The sequence below is a fragment of the Mus musculus genome, chromosome 7 (assembly GCF_000001635.26).
Source record: "Mus musculus strain C57BL/6J chromosome 7, GRCm38.p6 C57BL/6J".
Lineage (NCBI taxonomy): Eukaryota > Metazoa > Chordata > Mammalia > Rodentia > Muridae > Mus > Mus musculus.
Genome location: NC_000073.6, coordinates 122,431,894 through 122,455,331, shown reverse-complemented (window position 1 = coordinate 122,455,331; position 23,438 = coordinate 122,431,894). Strand labels below are relative to the sequence as shown.

Sequence of the window (23,438 nt, the reverse complement as noted above, 5' to 3'; positions counted from 1 at the left end):
AGACTGACCTTGTCAAAGTCAAGTTCTGGGTTCCAGTTGGGGTTTGACTTTCCTAAGCCGACCTTGTGTATAAAGCAAGGGAGACCAAGAACAAAAACAAACCATCAACTGGGTGGGTTTTGTTGTGTATAATTGAGTGGTTCTGCAGTATTGGGGAAATGTGCTTTGGGGCTGGGGAACTTGGTGCATAGAGCATCTGCCACACAGCCTGAGGACTGGAAATCAAGTCCTCAGCACTCACATAGAAGCCAGTGGCTATGGCAGTCCACCTATAAGGCCAACCCTCCTAGAGCGGCAACAGGGAGCAAGCTGGCCAGAACCAGTGAGAGAGCATTTCTCAATATATAGGTAAAGAGTGACGGGAAACAACACTGGACATTAGCCTCTGACCTCCACAAGAACATGCATATGTGCCCACACACATGCAAGCATCTGTACACATAGAAATGTATTTAAATATGGCTCTCTCAGAGTTCCTCAACCACGTAGGTTTCTGTGCCCTGCATCTTCAAAATGAGTTGCAGTTTCTTTCATGACATTACAGCCCTCTGCCATTATTGGCCCTTAAAAAGTGCTGAAAGTCTGTCTCCTTTGCTCTAACCAGCAAGACCAGCAGGGCTAGCTGAACTCAGGTCATATTCAAGGATCCCACAGCCTCCACAGAGCCCAGTCAACATCTCAGCTGTTACTGTCATAACAAATGCAGGGTTTGGAAATCACCCTATGAAAGCCAAAGCTCGCCATTAGAAGCCTGTCTTCATTCCTGGACAGACTGCCACACACTGAGTTTCTAAGGAAGAGTCCCCTGCCCTGTTGCCTAACACTTCCCACTGTACCCTCTTGAGTATCTCCCTTAAAACTGGGAAATCAGTGTTCCAAACTTACCCAAAAGCAACCCCTAAGCATGATCAATATCAGTGGCTTCTCCCTCGACCCCACTACCTAATCTCTAAGGAGGGGAGAGCTGAGGTTGGTCCTGCCCCAGTAGGTGGAACATGTACATGGGATTAGTAGGCAAGCTTGCTATCATAGCCTCTCCCAGGGAGCTGCTGAGTCCAGACTCCACATATGGACCTGAAAATTTTGGAGTAAGTGGCTGAGGCAAGCTGAATTTCAAGGTCAAGGTCAAGTTGCCTCTTGGGTCTTGAGGTCCTCTCCCAGTCTTTGACCTCATAAAAGTCAGGGCTTAGGCTTCGTCTGGAGATTGCCTTTCTTTGGATCTACCTTATGTACAAAAAAGGAAGCTTCTTCGGCTCTGTTTTCCGGCTACAGGCATATCTCAGTAATCATGAAGTGCCTCGTGGGCTTTGCGCTTCTCTCTACATCAGCATTCTCTCAGAAGACCTCAGGGAGAAGCTAAGCACTTCTGACCAAGTGACACAATGACATCAAGACCCAGCACATATTTTCAACCTTTGAAGGGAGCAACTAGCCCATGGAATCAGAAAGAAAAGGAGAACATGGCTACTGACCGTGTGTGTGTGTGTGTGTGTGTGTGTGTGTGTGTGTGTGTGTGTGTTTTGTGTGTCTGCTGGGGTGCCTCAGGTACTGTCTGTCATCCTCAGGACATGCCACATGGAAGGTGTTCTTTGTTCCAATGTTAACAATAGCAAATGGATCCAGATTAGCGAGCAACTATCTGTCTGTCTGTCCGACTGACTGACTGTCTGTCTGTCTGACTGTGTATGTTTGTGTCTCTGTGTGTGCCTTTGTGTGTGTGTCTGTCTGTGTATGTATGTCTCTGTATGTGTCTCTCTGTGTACATGCATGTACACATGCATAGGTGTGCATGTGTGTATGGGTGTGCTTGTTTAGGCCAGTGGTCAACAGTAGACATCTTCCCCAGTCCTTCTCCACATTATACTCTGAGGCAGCCTACCTGTTCTGTTTAGTTTCTCTGTCAGTGTCACAAGCTAGAACTAGAAAGGCGAACCTCAATTGAGGAAAGCAGCTCCATCAGACTGCCTGGAGGTGGGTTTGTGGGGCGTTTTCTTGATTTGTGATTGATGGGAGAGGATCCAGCTTACTGTGGGAAGTACCACCCCTAAGCAGGTAGTCCTGAGATATATAAAAAGTAGGCTGAGCTAGCCCTGTGGATCAAGTCAGTACACAGCACTCCTCTATGGCCTCTGTTTCCATTCCTGCCTCCAGGTTCCTGTAGTGAGTTCCTGCCCTGACTTCCCTTGATGATCGACTGTAACCTCCAATGTGGAATAAACCCTCCCCTTCACGCTACTTTTGGTCATGGTCTTTATTACATTGATAAAAAGCAAACTAAACAGCTTCTCGCTGAGCCTGATGCTTCTTCATTTGACCAACAAGCCCAAGGATCTCCTCCCTCTCACCTCCCCGGCTAGGAAATCACAGGCAGACACTGCCGGTCTCAGCTTTTGCTGGGAATCAGTTTCAAGTCCTCTCATATGAACGGGAAGCACTTTGCTGACTAAGCGATCTCCCCAGTCCCTTAGTACCTTCTAAGTCAGCTAGGTGGCCTCTTGCAAAGATGGGGTCCACACCACACCGCTCTCCTTCCTCTCCTCAGTCCCCAAGTTCAATCCCTTAACACTTCACCATTCAGATAAAGCTAACACAGCACTTTTCATCCATTCATTCGTCTACCTGACAAGTTTTACCACGGGCCTGGTTGTCTCTAGGGATTTAGGAATCAGCATCAAACAAGGACAGAATACCCACTGTCACGAAAGCCACATTCTAATTGCAGAGAGAGAGGGGAAAAATCTGCTCTGCCCTCCCAAATCTCTCCAACACAGTATTTCAATCTCCGAATTGTAATTGCGTGTTTAAATTGCATTTCACCCACGCTTAGCTGCAAGCAACACGGGGGGGGGGGGGGATTTCTCACAACCCCTAACCGTATCCCCAAGGCATGTATTATACTTGACATGTACAAGGTGTTCAATAAATGTTTAGTCTTTGAGAGTTAGCATTTATTGAGCACGACGTGTGCCAGCAAGGACTCTCGGGGACTTATCACATGCTGATTTGCTTGACCCTCGTCACTAGAGATGTGTGCCATTTGCTACCCCCATCGTAGTGACTGGGGGACTAATTGATAAAGTGGTTTGCCCAGGACGTCCCGGCTTCCACGAGCAAAGCGTTGTGTCTAATGGTTGGCACATAGCAAGAGGTGGATGGGTTGCCATGGCAGTGGCCAGGCTGCAGTCATCACTGTCAACCTCCATACCCTGCAGCCACGCATGTGCTACTTCAGGAAAATGACCTGCAAAGCCTTGTGCCTGATGAATTACAGCCAGACGGGGCACAGGAGCCAATGGGTAGAATGTAGCTCACTTCATCGTGGTTTCTTTTCTTTCTGAGACAGGGTTTATAGAGCTGAGGCTGGCCTCACATTTACTACGTAGCCAGGGATGATCAACGGGTTTCTGATCCTCCTGTCTTCATCTTCCAAGGGCTGGGATCACAGGCATGGCCTAACATGTCTGGTTTCTGTGATGCTGGAGATGGAGCCCAGAGCATCACACATGTTAGGCAAACATTCTTCCAATTGAGCTACCCTAGCCCTCTCCATGGCTTTAAAGAATCATTTTGTCTGTGTGTGTGTGTGTGTGTGTGTGTGTGTGTGTGTGAGTGTCTCAGAGGAAAACTTTTCTGGGGAGGGCATTGTTTTCTCCACCCACCATGTGGGTTCCAGGGATGAATTCAAATTACCAGACTTGTCAGCAAGTGGTGATATCTGCCATCACACCAGACCCTTTATGGTCTCTTTGAAGGTTCGGGGACACCTCTGATCTCAATCTCTTGCCTTCACTTCTACCAGGATTCACTTTGAAGGATCAGCTCCACCCACCCACCCACCCACCCATCACCACCACCACCACCAGATTGTCCAGACAAGCTGTGACATCTTCTGATCAGCTCTATCTCCTTCCTTCCTGTCACATGACACCGCTTGGCACAAAACTACACTCACAGGCTTGGGGTACTTGATTTAATCATTAAGGAGAACCTTCCAAGACATCTGTCCAGACCTAAGCAAGTTCAATACTGTAATATGAGCCAATATAAGCAGCCATTCTTTCAGTTTGAGATGTCTACACCCTGAGACACAGCTGGTGAGAAAAGCCGGCTGAAGTTTCAAGTCTGCTGACCAGCTTAGAAGCAGGTAGAGGCCAGGACATATGTAGCTCTAAGCTGGTTCAAGTGGTCTCCAAAAGTGAGGGGAGGAGAGAGAGGGAAACAGAGGTCACGTGATCCTGGGGTTGGCAATCTTGGTTCCAGTCCCTCAGAGGCATGTTACATTGCTTCTTGGGGCCCCTAAAAGTTTCTATTCATGCTTCAGCCAGCCCAAGAAGGAATTTTCCCTGTCACCAGGAGTGAGAGTCAAGATAACTACATTGGGTTTTGGCACAGGCTCCTCCTACTGACCAATCAGAATGAACTAAGTGGGCCAATCAGCAGGCGCTGGGGTTGGGCGTAAACTCTGAAGCTTTTGACCACGGAGAAGCAAGTATGGCTACCTGGGAGAAGGAGGCAGTGCCTCAGAGGGTCAATGGCTGTTTACCAACTGGTTTAAAAGTATGCCAGTATTTTTACCACAGGCATGGGTGTGCTGGTGGAACCAGGTCCAGTGTCAGCCCTGCTGCTACAGTGTGAGTCCAAAATGTCCCCCATAGGCCTGGGTCCTGACTGCATGATCCCAGCTGCTGGCGGTAGAAAGTTTAGGAGATGAGGACTAGCTGGAAGAGTAGATCCCTAAGGGTGTGTTCTTAGATGCATCTTTCCCTGTCCTTTCCTGACACATCCTCTCTGCTTCCTGTCCACCATGCAGTGAACAGTTCTCATCTTCCACACATTCCTAGACCAGTGCAAAGAGAGCACTGGCTGAATGCGCTGAAACTGTGAGCCAAATATCTTTCTTTCCTCCTTCAAGCTGCCCTGTATTCGGTATGAGTGACAGTGAAACAGACATATTGATTTAAGTATCTTAAACCACACCTACATTCCCTTCCCAGCCTAGACTCCTAAGTTGGGCCAGGCCTGCTGTGATGGGTCATCTTGGTTGTCAACTTGGCTGCACCTGAAATCAACAAAACTCCAAGCTGCTAGGCACACCTATGAGAGATTTTCTTAATCAAATTTTTTTTGAAAAAGAGTGAGCCACCCTCAACCAGGGCACACCTTCTGGTGGCAGCCCAGATAGAAGATCTGTAAGGAGGAAACTTTGCCTTTTGCCTGCTTGACACTCCCACTCCCACAGGCAATCTCATCTATCCTGCTGCTGTGGCATTCCTTCACGGATATTAGAACCGACTTCTTTGAGATTCCAATGTAGACCGGAGGCCAGCAGTTCTCTGGGAATCCTCCAGGCCTTCGGTGACAAATTGGAACTGCCAAGCCAATCAGCCCCATAGACTGAGTAACTACTTTCTAGTGTACCAAAGCCATTGCTGGACTACCTGGCCCACAGCCTGCTAGCTACTCTAACTCGTCATATAGACATGAGTATAAATCACGCATGTCATATGAATCACATATATTCATGTATAAGATTTATATTCATATATAATTTATTCTCATATACTCATATTCATATGTGTATTCATTCTATCAGTCCTGTTCCTTTAGAAAACCCTGACCAATACACCTGCCATACAGCTTAGAAGTCAAACTCAACCTACAGTTGTCTCTGATCTCATCCAAAGACACAACTTTCCTCTCTGCTCTACTCTCCCCATCTCCCAGGCCCCATTGAATGCCTCTAACCTGACTAATCCTTGTCCCACCTCCTCTCTATGCTAACAGAGGTCATGGTCTAGGACAGGCAGGCCATCTCCCACCTGCACACCAGCTATAACTACTCCTATGGTGCCTCTTAGCCAGCTCAGAGAAGTTGTGCCCCTTAAAAGTTCTAATGTGTAAGATACAATGAGTGCACTTCCTGATGCCATTAAAAAAAAAAAAACAAATCACAGGTTGTGACTACAGTGGACACACATTTTCTATGTGCAGCTGCCTTGCAGGGTGAGCTTCCCCATTCTCCGAAGTCCCTGTGACTCCCCACTGTGGTCCACTGTGCCTGTTTCTCTCTTCTCCTCTTGTAATTGTCCCTGCAGACTCCAGTTCTGTGATATCTGCAAGGTAACACCCTTCTTCACCCCACAGTCCTTTGGGTGTGAACACAGTTCCTCTTCCTTCCCAAAATTCCTCCCAGACACAATGTCAATGCTTGAAACTGCTGCACGCCCTTGCTGTCCAGCATCCCTAGAGTTTCCTCTTCCACCCCAAAGAATTGTGTTCTCACAACGCTGTTGCCATATTTCTCTCCCTCATGTTCATGTGGTAGGAGTTCTGTCACCAGAATAAACAGCAGGCAACCCACACTGCCAAGTGTCCTGGCACCTCTGATCCTGACACTCATGAACTCAGAGCTCACACGTTACCTGTGTAGGCACAGGACTGGGCTACTCTCACAAAGGGAGATGCCTCACCCCTCCCTGGGGATTTATATATAGTGAATGATTCATGGGAAGAAGAGGCCATTTCCTCAGTGTTACAGCCACTGGTATGGTGCCCATGCTTCTTAAGTAGCCCTCCCTGTAAACAGCCCTAAACAAGTCACTGGGTCATTTTAAAAACTGATTTATTTATTTTTATGTTATGTTAATTGGTGTTTTGCCTGGATGGATGGATGTCTGTGTGAGAGTATCCGATTCCTTGGCACTATAGTTACAGGCAGGTGTGAGCTGCCATGTGGTGCTGGGAATTGAACCTAGGTCCTCTGGAAGGGCAGCCATTGTTCCTAACCACTGAGGCATCTCTCCAACCTTATTGGGTCATATTTAGAGAAGACATGAAGTTCTTGGAAGCAAAGGACAGGAATGTCTTACGCTGGGCACCTTTTCATTGGACTCCTGACCCAGGCAGCCAAAAAAGAAAAGGCATAGCTAAGAGACAATAAAAAATAAAATAAAACTTTGAATCTCTAAGTCCAACATAACAACAACAACAACAACAACAAACAAACAAACAAAACAAAACCTTTCTGGCTCTGAAAGAGTATCCTTGTGACTTTGAACATAGAAGCTGTGTTCTGATGGATTCAGGCAAAGCTGCAGCTATGAAAAAACCAAAGCAAAGCAGAGCCAAAGACAGCATAAAGGTACACTCCAACAAGACACACCCCAGCAGGACATACCCCAACAGAGCATACCCCAGCAGGACACAACCAGCAGGACATACTCCAGAAAGACATATCCCAGAAGGACACACCTTGGCAGGACACACCCAACCGGGACACACCACTGCAGGGCACATTCCATCCGGGCACAGCTTCAGCCTGTGTTGTTCCCGGATATTACCGCCAATGAAACCTCCCAAAGCTGTACTTCCCAAATAAGAAGTGCTCAAGGCAGTGTCAGGTGGGTGGGGCTAAACTGAGCTGAAGACTCCCATTAGAAACAACCCTAAGATTGAAGGATGTGAGCAAATGTGGGCTCTGAAGGAACTGTGTGACCACAGGCAGTGAGCTGAGCCCCTGGATCCCTGTCCACAACAACAGACCTCTTCAATGTAGATGGACTTCAGGGACGAAGATCTCAGCACAGCGCTGACCACACAGAAATGCTAACTCTCTTTTTATCCTAGAGAGGAGAAACTACTGGTCAACCTCCCCAAAGCACAGCCATGTTTGATAGCATTCCTTTAGCACTTTCCTTAATGCAGTTTTCTTTCAATAAAAGCATTTGTGGTGGTTTGAATGAAGATGCACCCCCACAGGCTCACCTATTTGCTTGCTTAGTCCCCAGTTGATAGACTGTTTGGAAAGATTAGGAGGTGTGGCCTGGAGGAGGTTTGTCGCTGTGGAGGTGGGCTTTGAGAGCTTCCTCCTAGCTGCCCAAGGATGCCAGTCTTCTGTTAGCCTTCATAACAAGATGTAGAAGTCTCACCTCCTTCTTCAGCACCATGCCTGCCTGGGTACTGTCATGCTTCCTGCCTTGATGATAACGGTCTGAACCTCTGAACCTATAAGCCAGCCCCAATTAAATGTCCTTTATAAGAGATGCCTTGGTCATGGTGTCTGTTCACAGCAGTAAAACCTTAACCAAGGCAGTGCCTCTTCACAGTGCTGAAGAATAACTAAGACAGCATTTTAAAGTGAAATTCCTTAAATATGGGAATCAATGTGCAAATGGAGATTTTTTTTCTAATACACATTCAGATGAAATTCTTAAAATCAAATTTTAAAATGCCTGTCCCAATAGTTTTTAGGAGCTCTAGAGAGACAGGTATATATGTTCCTGGTGGAGAGGTCTATTGATACAATGCTCTGGGAACACTTTGGCACTGGTTACTGTACTAAGTGAGAGGCTTTGGGAGAGACATGCTTGAAGTACTGAGGAGGAAAGAAGACAGCTGCCTAGCCAACCTCATGAACCAAATCAAACCTGGAGATAACAGGGTGAGAGTGACAAATCCAGAGCGCCCTCATCTTCCCATTCTGGTTTTCACAGCAAATGGTTTTAGCCTGGACTTCCATTTCTTTCTCTCTGTGTCTGTCTGTCTATCTGTCTCTCTTTCTCTCTTTCCTTCCTCTCTTCCTCCTCCTCCTTCTCTTCTTTTCTTGAGGTAGAGTCTCTTACTGGAACCCAAGCTGGCCTGGAGCCCATTATGTAGCATAGGCTGGTCTTAAACTCACAGGGATCCTCCTGCTTCAGCTTCCTGTGGTGTGATTAAGCACAAATTTTTATTTTTTTTAATCCAATCAGTACTAGTGGGAGCCGCCTAAGTGAATCCTAGCGAGTGCAGCCACCAGGTCATGGATGTTGCCTAGTCGTCGGTAGGACTGCACTGGCATGGAAAGCCTGCAAGCGTGTCTCTCCATAATTGTAAGTCAGTTACTGACGTTAAATGATCAAAGACCATTCAGCTGAGACGTGAATTGTGCACAGATATGAGGTGTCATGAGTGTGGGGTACACATATATATTCTGTAATATGTGAATCAAAGAAACCTGTGCTATGTAGTACTGGTACATGAGAGAGAATCCCGGGACCTAGCACAAGCTATAGGATGCTACACTCCCAGCAAAGACTCTGAAAAGCTGAAGAAGAAAACAAACCGCCTAAGATGCTGAAGAATAAGTGCACACTACTTTTCTTTGTAAGCATTTGAGACAGGTAAGAAAATGTATTCTTAGCTGGGCATACACACTTGTAATCCCAGCACTTGTGGGGCTGAAATAGGAGCATCAAAAGTTTGAGGTCAAAAATGGGTGTTTTCGTTGGCCTTCCTCTGCTGTCATAAAAAACCTGACCCAAAGCAACTTGGGCAGGGGAGGGTTTATTGAGCTTATAGCTTACATTTCCCCACTAAGGGAAATCAGGGCAGGAAGTCAAGACGGGAATCCAGAGACAAGAAACGGAGCCATGGAAGAGTGCAGCTTACTGGCTTGCTCTCCACCAGCTGCCCAGCCTGCTGCTTTATAGACCCAGGCTGGCTCTGCCCACAGTGGGAGGGGCCTTCCCACATCAATCAGGAATCAAGAAAATGCTCCACAGATTCTCCAACAGACAAATCTGATAGGGGCATTTTCTCAGCTGAAGTTTCTTCTCCCAGAATGATCCTAGCTTATGTCAAGTTGACATATAAGCAACCTGTACACTGGGTTATATAGGGAATAGGTGGACAGACTGGACATAAGAACCTGGCTCTGCCTCTGAGATACAGAAGAAGAAAGAAGAGTGTCATTCCTAATTATTCCCACCGATGTAAAACTCCAGAACCACACACACAAGGAAATCTAATAAAAGTGTTTACTCCTGAGGCAGGAAAGAATGAAGAGGATTTCTCAATATCCACCTTTCTACGGTTTTTAAATAAACTAGCATATTCCAAGGCCCATCTGAGTACTTCACTCTGAAATACAGCAACACCTCCATGCCTCCGACTTCAAACAAAAGGCTATTAGTTCCCAGAAGACAAAAGAGGCTGGAAACCTTATAGAGATTAGGGTGGACTGAGATTGCTGTACAGCTGATATGTACGAAGTCAGAAGCTGCAGTTCCACCCACACGCCACAGGGGAGAGGGGGCGCTGTTTGTTCTTGCAGAGAGGATGAATACAACTGAAAGCGTGTATGAAAGACCGTAGGTGTGATGACTGGTGCTTTGCTTAAATGGCTTCTAATCCCTGCCTTTTACCTGGTGAGTCATTGTTCAGTTTCAAGGATGAACTTCTACTGTGTAAACCTGGTAGAACTCCACAGATGACTTCCTGGGCCCCTATACACACATGGTCAAAGTCAGTGAGTGTCAGGGACGAAGGGATAGCCACTTTCAAACGTCACTCCTGCCACTGGCAGTTAGCTCTGTGACTCTGGGAAAATTATTTAACCCTTTTAGGTTGTCACTTTCTTACCTGGAAATGGTTTACAAAGTAATGATTCCTAGGTAAACAAGGGACTTTGCAGAGCCATTTCATGGGAACTGCCTAACAGTAACTGGAGGAAATATGTATTTAATTAGTATACATTGCTACTGTTAATTTGCTTTTATTATTCTTCACCCCTTCCCATTTTATGGTACAAGGATGAACTCCAGAGCCTTTCATGTGCTAGGCAAGCACTTTCTCCACTGAACTATATCCCCAGCCTCTATTTGCCCATTTTTAAATTCAAGTTCATTACTTGCTAATTACTTGTAATGAATTTCCCCGTGTATTAATTAAGGATATTAAGTATTCATTCACAATATAGCATTTTCCCAGTTCTTCATTTGCCTTTTAATCCTGCTGATGAACTTTAAGTCAGTGTGCAGAGGCTGTGGGGAGAAGCACGTATCTGTGTTTAGGTGTGTATATATGTTTGCACGTGTATGTCTTTCTATCTGTTCATGCTATGTATGTGTGTGGTGTACGTATGTGCATGTATATGTACATGTGTGGTATGCATGTGTATTTGTATGTGTGTATGTGTGTATTCATAGGTGTCCATGTGTAATAAGGCATACTTTCCCTTTCTCTTTCGGGGTACTATCCCCCTGTCATAATTAGAAAGTCCTCCCCAGTATTTCCTTCTGGTCCACATTCATCTTTTATTCTTGCATCATTATCTCCCTTGGAATTCACCTTAATACAAGCGCTGATAAGAGACATTCATTCCTTTCTTGGTGTTTAGCCAGTCGTAACAACACACACACACACACACACACACGCACACGCACACGCACACGCACACATCTTTCCCCCTGCTGGTTTGAAATGTCTCTTTTATCACGTGTTAATCTCTTATGGATCTTTTGTTCACTTTTCGATTTCTCTTATGCTCCAGTGAAATCTCTATTCCTACCTCCAAACATAAAATGTTAATGTATGATAGGTTTCTGACACCTTGGCATCTCAAAACACTTAACCACCCACCCCTCTCCAGCGTGCCTGATAGTTTAAAAGTTTTCCAGGCTATATTTCTTCTCCTTAAACTTTTAAAGCTCTGATTAGCTGTAGAGAATTGTGTGATACTCCACACACATATGCGGCAGCCCTCCGGACTGCCTATTTTAGAGTCCCTTCTAGAAAACCTGCAACAGCGGTGCCAGCTCAGTGGTACTGGAGCATCCAATCCCAGGCTCTCCACAGGTGCCGAACAACTTACAAAGGAAGAGGTGAGCCAGTCAGGGCAGAGGTCAAGAAACTAGCAGAGCTGAGTGCTGCTCCTGAGCAAATCAGGAGGGTGGGTGGGTGTGCACAACCTGAGAGATGGTGGGGGGCTGGGAGGAGGACAAATTCAGAAATGATCTAAGCTTTTCTTCATGTCACTTCAGAAAAGCACTCCCTCCCAAAAAAGGGGTTTTTAATCAGGACTAAACTCTTTTATTTATGTGTATTTTCCCTTTTTGATTTATTTTTATTTTGTTGCCTTTAAGCTGGAATTTTTTTTTTTTTTTTGTATCTCAGTTGTATTTGATAACTTCCCAGTTGAATTCATGTTCCTTTCTGACATATATTCATATAAATTTGAGGTCTCTTTTCTGAAAATACACAAAAATTACTCATGCTTGCCTATAACTTTGTAAATTGCCGATGAGAGAACACTTACAAACACATACCAGTATTTAAGCACACTTACTTTTTTTTTTTTTTTTTTTAAAGCAAAGTGGCTCAAACAAGAACAAAGCTCAGGAAAGTAGACAAAAACCAAGTAAGACTGAAGATGGTAACTTTATCCATCTGCTGCTCCCATCCGTTGTTATTTTTGTTCCCCTTTTAGACAGGGTGTCACTGTCCAGCCCAGGACGGCCTGCTGGAGTCCCAGGCCCATCAGCACATCCAGCGTCTCCTCTCTCAAATCCCTCAACACCCTCAGTGTCTCTGAGCTTAAACTGCCAGTGTTAACTGGAAGGCTGCCGTGAATGGAGCTATTGTTACGAGAGCCTAGAGTAGAGAGTACACGGCAAGCAAACGGCACACTGGGTGCGGGTCATGCACACATTCCACTTAGACCAGACGACCCAGGCTTGCCGAGCTCAGAGGCTGATCTGGACCTTCTAGGTCACTCTTACTTTCTGGATTTTTGTTTTTGTTTTTGTTTTTTGTTCCATATTTGCTTGTTCCACTGTTTTGTAATCACCGCAAGGTCAGAGGTTTAGTTAGTCTAAGAATGCTTAGCCACACCTCAAACTGTCTGACTCAAATGCTTTTATCCTTCTGAACATATGCCTAATTCCCACCTACAATTATTTTAAAGATATACAGTAAGTCAGCTGAAAAGAGAGGTGGGGTATGGGGCTAAGGACTGCCACCACCCTTGGGCACAGCACTGATGAGTGAGCTGCTCAATGGTGGGGCTTAGGACCAGCTAGTAAGGCTTCTCCAGGAAGGCCTTGCAGCACCTAAGGCATTGCTGGTACACCACCTCGAAGTCAGAGTCATTGCCATAATAGGGATCTTCAATGATGAGCTGTTTCTGTGGATCATAGCTCCCAAGTAGCTCAATTTTAGCTTTGCAGTTTTTAACTTGATTACTTTTTCTATTGAGATCTCTCAGATTGCTTTCATCCATACATAGTATATAATCGAATGTGGCAAAGTCTTCTTTTGTAATCTGTCTTGCCTTATGGGCTGTGCTAATGCCACGATTTCTTAGGCAGCTGACAGCTCTTGGGTCTGGGGGCCGGCCCACGTTCCAGTCGGAAACGGCGCTGCTGTCAATGGCCCAATTATCTGAAACCTTTTCATCAGTTACCAGTTTCCTGAATACTGCTTCTGCAATGGGTGACCGGCAAATGTTACCAGGACACACGAACAGCACTGACTTGGACCCAACCTCTGCCATGTTTCGGTGCAGACCCTGAAGCTGGAATTTTTGCCATGTTAGTGTAACCAGTGGCTGCTGTAATGCGAGTTGTGTGTGTGTGTGTGTGTGTGTGTGTGTCTGTGTGTGTCTGTGTGTGTCTGTGTGTGGTGGTGGTGGTAATGCTATATAACTGGACAGCATGGCCAGCCTTGGGAGTCGTGTGCTGCTGCTCCTGTAGCTTTTCCTGGGAGATCTCTGTCCTTCTGGGTAAGCTGGTTTTGTCCACTTTGGGATTTCTAGCTGCCATTTCGGTGAGAGCTCTCAGCTCATTAGCTAGGGCATTCACGGAGCCCAGAGTGCAGTGGGGATAAGGGAGAGCCCTTCACAGCCCACAAGGACTAATTCTATGCCTTCTGGAAGGCTAAGCAGGCAGCTCAAGCGCCACCTAACCAATGGGATTCGTCCCCACCTCTAAGGGACATCCCTGACAGTCCAGCTCCCACTGTGCTTCCGAGTTATGGAGGATGAGTTTCCACCTCCTTTCTATCAAGTTAGTACCTGAAATTGGTCCAGGGACTGCCCATCTAGCATTGGGCTTGGCTCCATGTAGCGATGGGCCACCAGGTAGAAAGGCACCATAGCTCAGTAGCATGCCCAGGAAGGCCAGTCTGAGATTTACTCCTGACTCCATGACCTAACAGCTGTGTGACCTGGCGCAAGCTCCCTAACTTGTCTGTGCTCCCATTTCCTAGCCTTTAAAGTTGAAATAATAAAGTCAGGTATGCATTCTTATGGGTCTAGTGCTCTGGAGGCTAAGGTGGGAAGATCATGCCTTTGAGGCCTTTGAAGCCTACATTACATAGCAAGTTCAGGCTAGTGGGGTTGTACCTCCTCCCCCCACCAAAAAAAAAAAATTCAAGTGATGATAATAACTTACCTGCTGGAGCTGCCACATGCCATCCCTGTACAGGTGGGGAAAGATCAAACCACAGACCTAAACTGCTCTGGGGAGAACCTCAGAGTCCAACAGAGGTGGGGAGGTAATGGCTCTCGCAACTGCAGGCGCAGCTTGCACAAGGAGCTCCTTGCACACTGTTCTAACTCAGCAGCTTCAAGAGATCCGTGGACTGACATCATCCCTGATATACAGGAGGAAAGTGCATAGGTGAGACCCGACCCCAGGACGTGTGTTCTGGACTGCATGCCCTTCTGCTCCGTGCAGAACCACAGCTCTGAGCCTGTGCCCTCGTCCCCACATTGCCACTGATGGTACCAGAAGGTTTGCTTTAAAAATAGGAGAAAATCTACTTCAGACCAGGAGTTGGGGAAAGGTGCCAAACAAATGCCAGACACTCTTGAAGGTTTGGTGGTGGTTGCTGTTGTTGCTGTTGTTTGTTGTTGCTGTTGTTGTTGGGTTCTGTTGGTTTGGTTTGATTTTGGGTTTTGTGGGTATTTTCTGGTTTGGGTTTTGTTTTTTGGGTTTTTTGATTTTTGTTTTGTTTGTTGTTCTTGTTGTTGTTTCTGATATGCAGAAATGATGAGTCTGAGATTGAGAAAAGGGTGTCTGGGCCTGGCTCTCCTCTCCATACCCCAAATTAAAAGAAAAGAATTAGAGTAGGGTCAAGAGAAACAGCTCGGTTGGTAAGAGTGCTCACTGTGTGAGCCATGAGGGCCTGGATTCAGATCCCTGGACTGCATGAGAACTCACAGTGACTGTGGCAGGTGGCCTGTCCTCTTGCTGCTGGAAGAGAAGATGGACTTCTAGGAACAATCGGCTGGTCTGTGGGTGAACTACAATAGGTAGAGTGGGGAGAATTGAGGAAAACTCCTGATGCTGACCTCAGGCCTCATGATGCCACACATTCACACACACACTACATACCATAAACACACACACATACCACACACACCACACCATACATACACACAACACATAATACACACATACCACACACACACACACCACACACAGACACACACGCCACCAACATACCACACACATATAAAAGGGGAAAAGAAACTGGATGTGGTCCCCACAAGCACCTGTAACACCAGCATTATGTGTTGGGAACACAGCATCAAGGTCCCTGAACCCACAGATCGCCAGAGAAACCAGGGATGTTAAGTACACAGCACTGTCTCTCTAATGGGAAAGCTGTGAATTAGAGGTGATTAATAGCCTGCTGATCTGTCTTATATGTTAGGCTAGGCCCTAGCAAGCTTCCATAACCAGCACTGGAGGTAGGTAGTAATCTAAATGATATTTCCATTCCCTGTAGAGCTAGGGGTTCCCCCAAGCACCCACAACCAGCACTGGAGGTATCTAACAGACTAAATGACCCTTATATTATCTGTATGCCATGGGTTCCCCAAGCTCCCTCAACGAGGACCTGAGGTGGCTAATAGCTCTATACCATCTGTGTGATGGAGACCACACCAGACTCTTCCTCAGGCCTGTAAGTTAGTATAGGTAGCCTATCGCTAGAAGCCCATCTTAGGAGAAATGACATGCACGCTAGGTTGAGTTTCATTGTAATAACACTTCCTTGTGCACTGGGGATTGTATTACACTAAGAAACATTTTTCCAAATTATACTGTTTAAATTTGTTGGGGATAAAGGGCCTGGCATCAGACCCATGAAGGTTTGATCCAGTTGATAAAGTCAATCTGATCTGAGTTTTCATTCTCACCTCTTCAAGGTCCCCTTCCTTGCCTGCTGTAACCCGTGTACCCCCCAATTATGACTCCCTGCAGGGTCTCCCCCAATTATGACCACCTGCAGGATTCCCCCACCCCCAATTACAACAAATGGGACAAGAAAATTGCTGCCAGCCTAGCTCCAGGTTCCACAAGAGATCCTGTTGCAGAGAAGGGCTCCTAACATCCTCATCGAGCCTCCACGTGCATGCACGGGAGTATGCACCTGCACAGACATGCACAGATCACACACACAATTAGGATGAAGATGGAGGTGGCGCTCAGGAGCAGAAGGATTGCCTAGCATGTTTGAAACTCTGGATTCAATTCCCAGCACTGCTAAAACCAGATAGACAGATCAATAGATAGATGATGGTAGGTAGACAGATACGAACAAATTTTAAAATTGTGTCCTGACAAAGGTAAGCACCAATCCAGAGTGATGAGCACGCCCCCTCCCAAGCCTGCCGAAGAAACAAATGGTCAGGTAAGCTCCAGAAGATCCCACCGGTCACATGGAGGATGCTCCCAGTAGCAGGGGCCCTACAGCAGGTGTTGCCTTGCTGTGTAGCAGCATCAGCGAACAACAGCAACATGGGAAGGCAGACTTCTCTCTCTCCTTCACCCCCAAATGGCCTAATTTAATTTGACTAAATTTGCATCTCCTCTTCTTTCCCCGAGGTACCCCCCCTCCACTGCACAGGCAGAAGCTGTAAATTGGAATCCATGGAGGACTCCAGCTCAGAACTGTTTCAAGAACACAGCGCAGTGAGTCTAGGAGTGTAGCTCAGTTGGCAGAGTGCTGGCCTCGCAAGCGTGAAGGCTTGGGTCCAGCCTACAGGGGACACCCTACCCCCGGCTCTCACGAAGCAGAAGCAGGAGAATCCGAAGTTCAAGGTCATCCTCAGCTAAACAAGGAGCTCAAGGGCACCCTGGGCTACATAACCCCCGGACCCCAAAAGCAAAACAAAGAACTCAGATTTCTTAGGCAATCCTACAAAACAGCAAGTCACTCCTGACACTGTCCAAAACTCCCTTTCTCCATACAGTTTTCCCTATCTGTACCTTTCTCCCTTGATTGTAATTCTCATATCAAATCATGGATGTTTTAAATAGAACTACTAAAGCATTCTGAGCCTTGAACATTACCCTCACCCTCATCTCTCCTTCTCCAATCTCTGTTCCCAAGAATTATCATTATCAATGTTTCAGATATATTGAAAAATGAAATGATCTTTGTATCTAATACCCGTCAGGAAGAAAATGTCTAAATCATGTGTGTCAGTGGCACAGTCTATAGGAAAGTATATTCTAAATACTTTCAGAGGTGTTAAATTTTGGATATAGTATTCATTTATGCTTGCTGCTTAAATTGATAAAGAAAATAAAAAAATGAAAAATGATAAAGCCAATAAAAGTAAAGACAAAGAACAGAAAGAAAATATAAGTCTATTTTGTACTTGAATATTATGAGACTAGTCAGGGTGTGTATTATAATAATAGTCAGCGTGCTGGGGAAGCCAGTGCATAGAAAGACCCTGCCAGAAAGCAGAAAAGAATGCATCAACACAGGGTGAAAAATAAAAAAGGAAAAAGAAGCCTTTAAAGCGGTGATTCTCAAATTGTTTACTCCATTCAAATGTAGGAAACTTCAGGCTCCAATGGAAAAGCTGGAAACTCTAGACTGTGGCCCTGTAAAGAACAGAGCTAAATGACCCAGGCTTCCAGGCAGGGTGTGGCAAGCCAGGAGGGCACTCCCACCAGTGCACTTGGCTTGTTTGCTTTCCTGACTGGCCTTGCTGTCTTTGAAGTTGGACATTCTGATTAAGAGCATACAGCCTTACAAAGTCACATGGTCACACACAAAGCTTTGACACCAGATACACAGCAGGTCTACTATACAGTTTTATTGAGCAGAGTTCAATCATGGAGACATGTTTATAAGCAGCTGCACCATTTCATACCTCCACCCCCTTCAGTGGGGCTTAAGGACTCCAATATCTCCACATTCTCATTTGTGGGCATTTATCTTCTTTCTCCTTGTGGGTATGGAGTGACCTCATAGCATAGTTTTGATTGGCATTTCTCTGGTGATCAGCAACACTGAACCTTTTGCACGTTTTAACTGAATTATCATACACATTCATGGACTTCAACTAGGACATTTTCATAGCTCTGTTGCTCGTACTTGGGCATCTTTTACAGGCCTGTTGGCCATCTGTGTGCTTTCTTTGGAGAGATGTATAATCAAGCCTGTAGTTCACAAAACACAAAGATTGCATGACCTGGGGTTTGGGGGAGATGGTTCAATCCATGAAGTACTCGCCACACAAGCATAACAGCCCAAGAGCAATGCCCAGAACCTGCACGAACCTACACACAAACAAGGCAGGCACGGTGGCACACACTGGTACTCCCAGCGCTTGGAAGGTACAGGAAGGTGGATTGGCCACAACTTGCTGGCCAGCCAGCCTTGACCAATCAGAGAGTCCGAGGACAGTGAGAGACCTCGTCGCAGGGAAGCACGGCACATCATGCCTGAAGAGGAATGAGACCTGAGGGTGTCCTCTGTTTTCCACCTGTAAAGTGCATGTGCACGCATGCACACACAGACACAGAGGGTGTGACAATATGGAGCGATGGTGAGTGGTTAGAGCACTAGCTGCTCGCACAGAGGACCTGGGTTTGATTTCCAGCACCCGGTAGTTTACAACCACCTGTAACTCCACCTCCAGGGGATCTGATGCCCTCTTCTGGCCTCTCAGTGCACCAACTACAGACATATTGCGCGTTTATATATGCAGGCAAAATATCCACACATAAAATAAAATGAATAACTCCAATAAAAAAATTAAAAGAACCGAAATGAAGATCTTGCAGAGGTCTTCCCTTCCGCGTGCACCGCAACATTAGCCACAATAGTCAAGGTGCAGAAACATCAGAGTCTGCTGGTGAGGAAAAGGCTAAAGAAACCTTGGTACATCCGTACAGTAATATACTTCCCAGCCATCAAAGAGAGGAAATTCTGCAATATGGCGTAACATGGATGCATCTTGAAGACATGGTGCTAAGCTCAATATGCTGAGCCCCGAAGGACCAGTACTGTATGATCCCATTTGTATGGAGTATCCGCAGCAGTCAAATGCATGGGATCAAGAAGTGTAAGGCTGGTTGCTAGAGGCTGAAAGAGAAATAAGTAGCTACTAATCAATAGGCGTAAAGTGGCAGGCAAGCTGGCTGAATAAGCTCTAGAGGCCTGTCTCACAACAGGGTACCACAGTCAATAGTAATATCTTGTATGTTTCAGCCTTGGTAAGAGAGGCTCAATCTATGAAACGATCTTTGCAAAATAAAATAGCTGCCTGAAGGGAAAACAGGCAAACTGCTGGTTGCCTGGGTGGTTGGTTAATGTGATGGATGGGGATGGAGGTGTAAGGGACCAGAAGCGGCGTAAGAGGCTCATGATTACAAAGGAAAGTTCTTGATTGTGGGAATTCAACTAGCCTCACATACAATTAATAGTTTTCAGAAATGTATGACGGGCCTGGCCCAAAGCCAGCAGCTTTGAGTCCAAATTCTAGATTCTCCAGAGAAGGGATCTTTGTTGGCCCAGTAGTGAGAGATGCCAAGAGAGCTGTCACCGCCTGACTTGGGTCACTGAGCTTTGGCGGTACACCCGAAAGGTCGCTTCTTGAAAGTTAAGGGCTGCTGCTTGAGCCAGGTCTGTCCAGGGAACCAGGCAATTTAGGATGCTGGGTAAAAAGACTAAGGGCCAGATGACCTAGGCTTGCATGTGGGCTGGCTCACTGTCACGGAATAAAGCCCTTGGGGAGGCCTGAGTATCTCCATTTCTTCGTGAGCATCATGTTACAAGACAGTAATGGGAACCTGTTTCCTCATGTATGACGTAAAGGGGAGAGTTATTGTGTGTAATGTGCTTCAAATTATATCAGTGTGTGTGTGTGTGTGTGTGTGTGTGTGTGTGTGTGTGTACGTAGTGAGTGCCCGTGTCCTTGCCTGTGAGTGAAGGCCAGAGAAAGAGATCAGATGCCCTTCTTATCTCTCCTCTTATGCTTATAAGATACCATCTCTCACTCAACCTGGCGCTTGCTATTTTTTCTCTGCTACTCTGGCTGACTAGCAAGTCCCAGTGATCTTCCTGTCTGTGCCTCTCAACAGAGCTGGGTTACTGGGTGTGCACAGACATGCCCTGCTTTTCACACAGGTGCTGGTGATCCAGCCTCAGCAAGCTCGCTTAGGCACTGAGTCATCTCCTGGCCTTAATTTGTTAAATAGTAGAATAGGCAACACAGAAGGTCAAAGACTGGAAGATCGGAATGAAGGGTTCTTGACTCCAGAACCCAATGCTCTCTCCGGGGCCACCTGCCTCTTAATTATTCCCTCCTCTCTCTCCCCTGGAATGTCAGGCTCAGAGGCAAGAGGCTTCTGGAAGTCACCTTCATTTGGCTATGAGATATGTCCTGCTCTGTCCCCATGGCTACCCGAGCAGGAGAAGCCGAAATCATGTATTCATAAGCTAGGGCTTACTCTATGAGTAACAAAACCAGCTGCTTCTTATCTTTGCCCCTCTAGCACTATGGCTCTGCCCCTGCCTCCACAGCATGAAGCTCTGCCTTGTGGCAGTGACGGATAGATAGCTGTGTAGCAGGAGTTCGCTCTGACCTTGGTGAGCTGGTTCTGCACCACAGAGGCTGTGGCCAGCCCACAGCCCAAAGAGCAGACTAGTGTGGAATTCACTTGACAGTCAAAAGAGACTGCATTCATCCCAATACCCTCATTTTGTCAGCTCCTGCTCCCAGGTGCACCGTGGGAGAGGACTCTGGGTTTTTCATTTGTGGGAAGCAGAAGAGATGTGTGTCATGCCCAAGAGAAGGCTGCATGCTCACCACCTAAGACTTCAAAGGTGCATTGGTGGAGATCTTACGTAGTCTGCACAACACACAGGGTGGGGAGAATCAATCTCTCTCTCTCTCTCTCTCTCTCTCTCTCTCTCTCTCTCTCTCTCTCTCTCTGCTTATTCTCAGTTACTCCCCTGTTGCACGCTACGAGGCCAGAGCTCTTTTCTTCCTTTTCTAGAAAAGGAAATAGAAGTGAAAGATTATAAAGCTAACTCGTGTTAGAGACAAACCTGGAAGTCAAACCCAACCATTCTGGCCTCAGAACCACTGTACAAATCACTTGGATTGCCTACTAACCTGTCAGAATTTCTTGAGAATATTTTCAATCACAGATTCTCAGGCTTTTGATAGACTACCCAGGTAATCCTGGGCACTGGACATATTTTTTTTCAAGGTAGCATTTAGAAAATTTCTTTTTAAAGGTGTGTGTGTGTGTGTGTGTGTGTGCATGTGTGTGTGTCTATGTGGCAGCCTTTTGGATACCTGACCTAGACAGGATAACCCTCCAGACACCTCTTTCACCACCCCTCTAAGGCATCTTTGACATTCGGTAATACACAACTTGGTTACTGAATGTTTTGGCTGTGAATACAGAAGCCATAGACTGCAGTATTATATAAACTGGATGTGATTTGAGCAAGATGGTGTACTCTCTGATGTCAATAAATAATAGATAAATGAGAGAGGAGGGAGAGAGGGGGGAAGACAGTGCACTGCTTAATCTATGTGATCCCTATTTAAAAGTCACATGGCTGTTCTGGTCCAGGAGATGGTGATGCAAGGAGGGGACATCTCAACCCTAGCTGTTGCTTCCATCCTGGTAATGAGCTGCAGGTGCCCCCACTTGGTGTTACATAAAGCAGAGCAATGCAGGCTTTCAGAGGACAGCAGCTGTTAGGCTGCTTTCTTGAGCTGAGCAAACTAGACATTATCACATGGGACGAGGCAAGCCTTTCCCCTTACTGACACTCCCACTATAATGGATGGGACCAAGCCTAGAGAAGTGAAGACTTCCTTGTCCTCTCTAGGTCCACAGGCGAATCGAGGTTACAACACACGGACGATTAGAATATTATCAGGAACACTAGAAGACTCCCATCTGTGTGAACTAAGCAGGCTCCCAGATGACGGCATCTCAGGAGCCTCTTTACAGTACCTCTGCTGGACCTGAGCTCCCACCAGGGCTCAGTCTTGACTGAATTGGAGTGGGAGCCTGAGTCTATGCTAGAGCTGGAGTACCACCACTACCCATGAATGCTGGAGGGACAAGCCTCAGAGCATCCTCAAGTGACCTTCAGAGTCCTCTGTGCAAATACTAGCATAAGAAAGCAGGCAGATATGTTCTGGGATGGGGTCTCCACCATATAGTTCATGTTGTCCTTGAACTTGCCATCCTCCTGCCTCAGCCTGAGTGATGAAATCATGGGCATGTGCCACTATGCCCAACTCAGAGAGCAGAGTTAACAGTTGGCACCAAAATATGTTTTAAAAAATGTGTATAGAATACTGCTTATTATTCATTAAATATATGTCTAACAGTAAAAAGTGCATGTCAAAAATACTGCAAATGATATTTTAAATACTATAAAAAGACAATACTTTTGTGATTTTGTTGCCTCACACACTTCTAAAGTTAACTATCTGCTTTTAAAAAGAGATAAATAATGACACTGTTCCTACACCAACATTTAATCAGCATGGCTTTTATTAAAGTATAATTTACATATAACAATGTGCAGACTTCCGGCATGCATTTTGATTCATTCTGAAAGGCATGAGTACCTGCATAAGAACTGGCTCAGCCAAGCTCTGCACCTGCTCTGTCGCCCCAGACACTGATCCATGGTTGCTGGCCAGGATACCATTATGGGGATGCGATGGCTTTCTCTTACATAAGCATTCATCAGTAGTTACTTGAGTCATTTCCAAATTTCAGTCGCTATAAATACTGATGCAATGAATGTCATTCTAGCTAAATAGATGCACCTATCCTCAAATAACCCCTCAGCAAGAATTCCTAGAATTGTCATCCTTAGGGCAAAAGGGTTAGGTTTCATCATTTGCAAATCAGAAACTACTTCTAAGACCATAAAATATTGACAAACCACCTAGGGAGTGCTTTTCCACTTCTGAACTGCCTGGCCCAAGGCCCCCGTTCAATACTTAGTGCTATTTTTATTAGCCATTATTCTTCAGCAGGTCAGAGGGTGGCCTGTCTTCATTCCTGAGCCATAGAGACACCTCTAGATATTAATAATAATTCTAAAACCATTTATTGAGCATTGCTTTGGGTCAGACACTATCTTAGGTGTGGTCCAAGCAATTTTCTCAGCAGATACTCATGACACCTACCCCCTAGGATTTAGATACTGTCCTCCCTATTTTAAAAATATGAGCTAAAGGTTATAGAAATTGAATTCTTTTCACAAGGTCACAGGAGCAATAAGTGGCCGATTAGGAATCTGACACCAGTGCTTCCTGGCTGCAAAGTCTGAGTTCACAGCATTGCAGCACAGACTTTGATATAAAACAATGAAGATGGAAATGGAAA

General features: G+C 46.0%; 1 protein-coding gene and 1 pseudogene across 3 annotated transcripts in view; both read right to left on the bottom strand.

The window, feature by feature from the left end:
* Prkcb (protein kinase C, beta) overlaps positions 1-23,438 on the bottom strand; it is a 345,299-nt gene that overhangs the window by 179,071 nt on the left and 142,790 nt on the right. The gene's annotated exons all lie outside the window — the stretch shown is intronic.
* Positions 11,920-13,327, bottom strand: Gm14388 (predicted gene 14388; annotated as a pseudogene).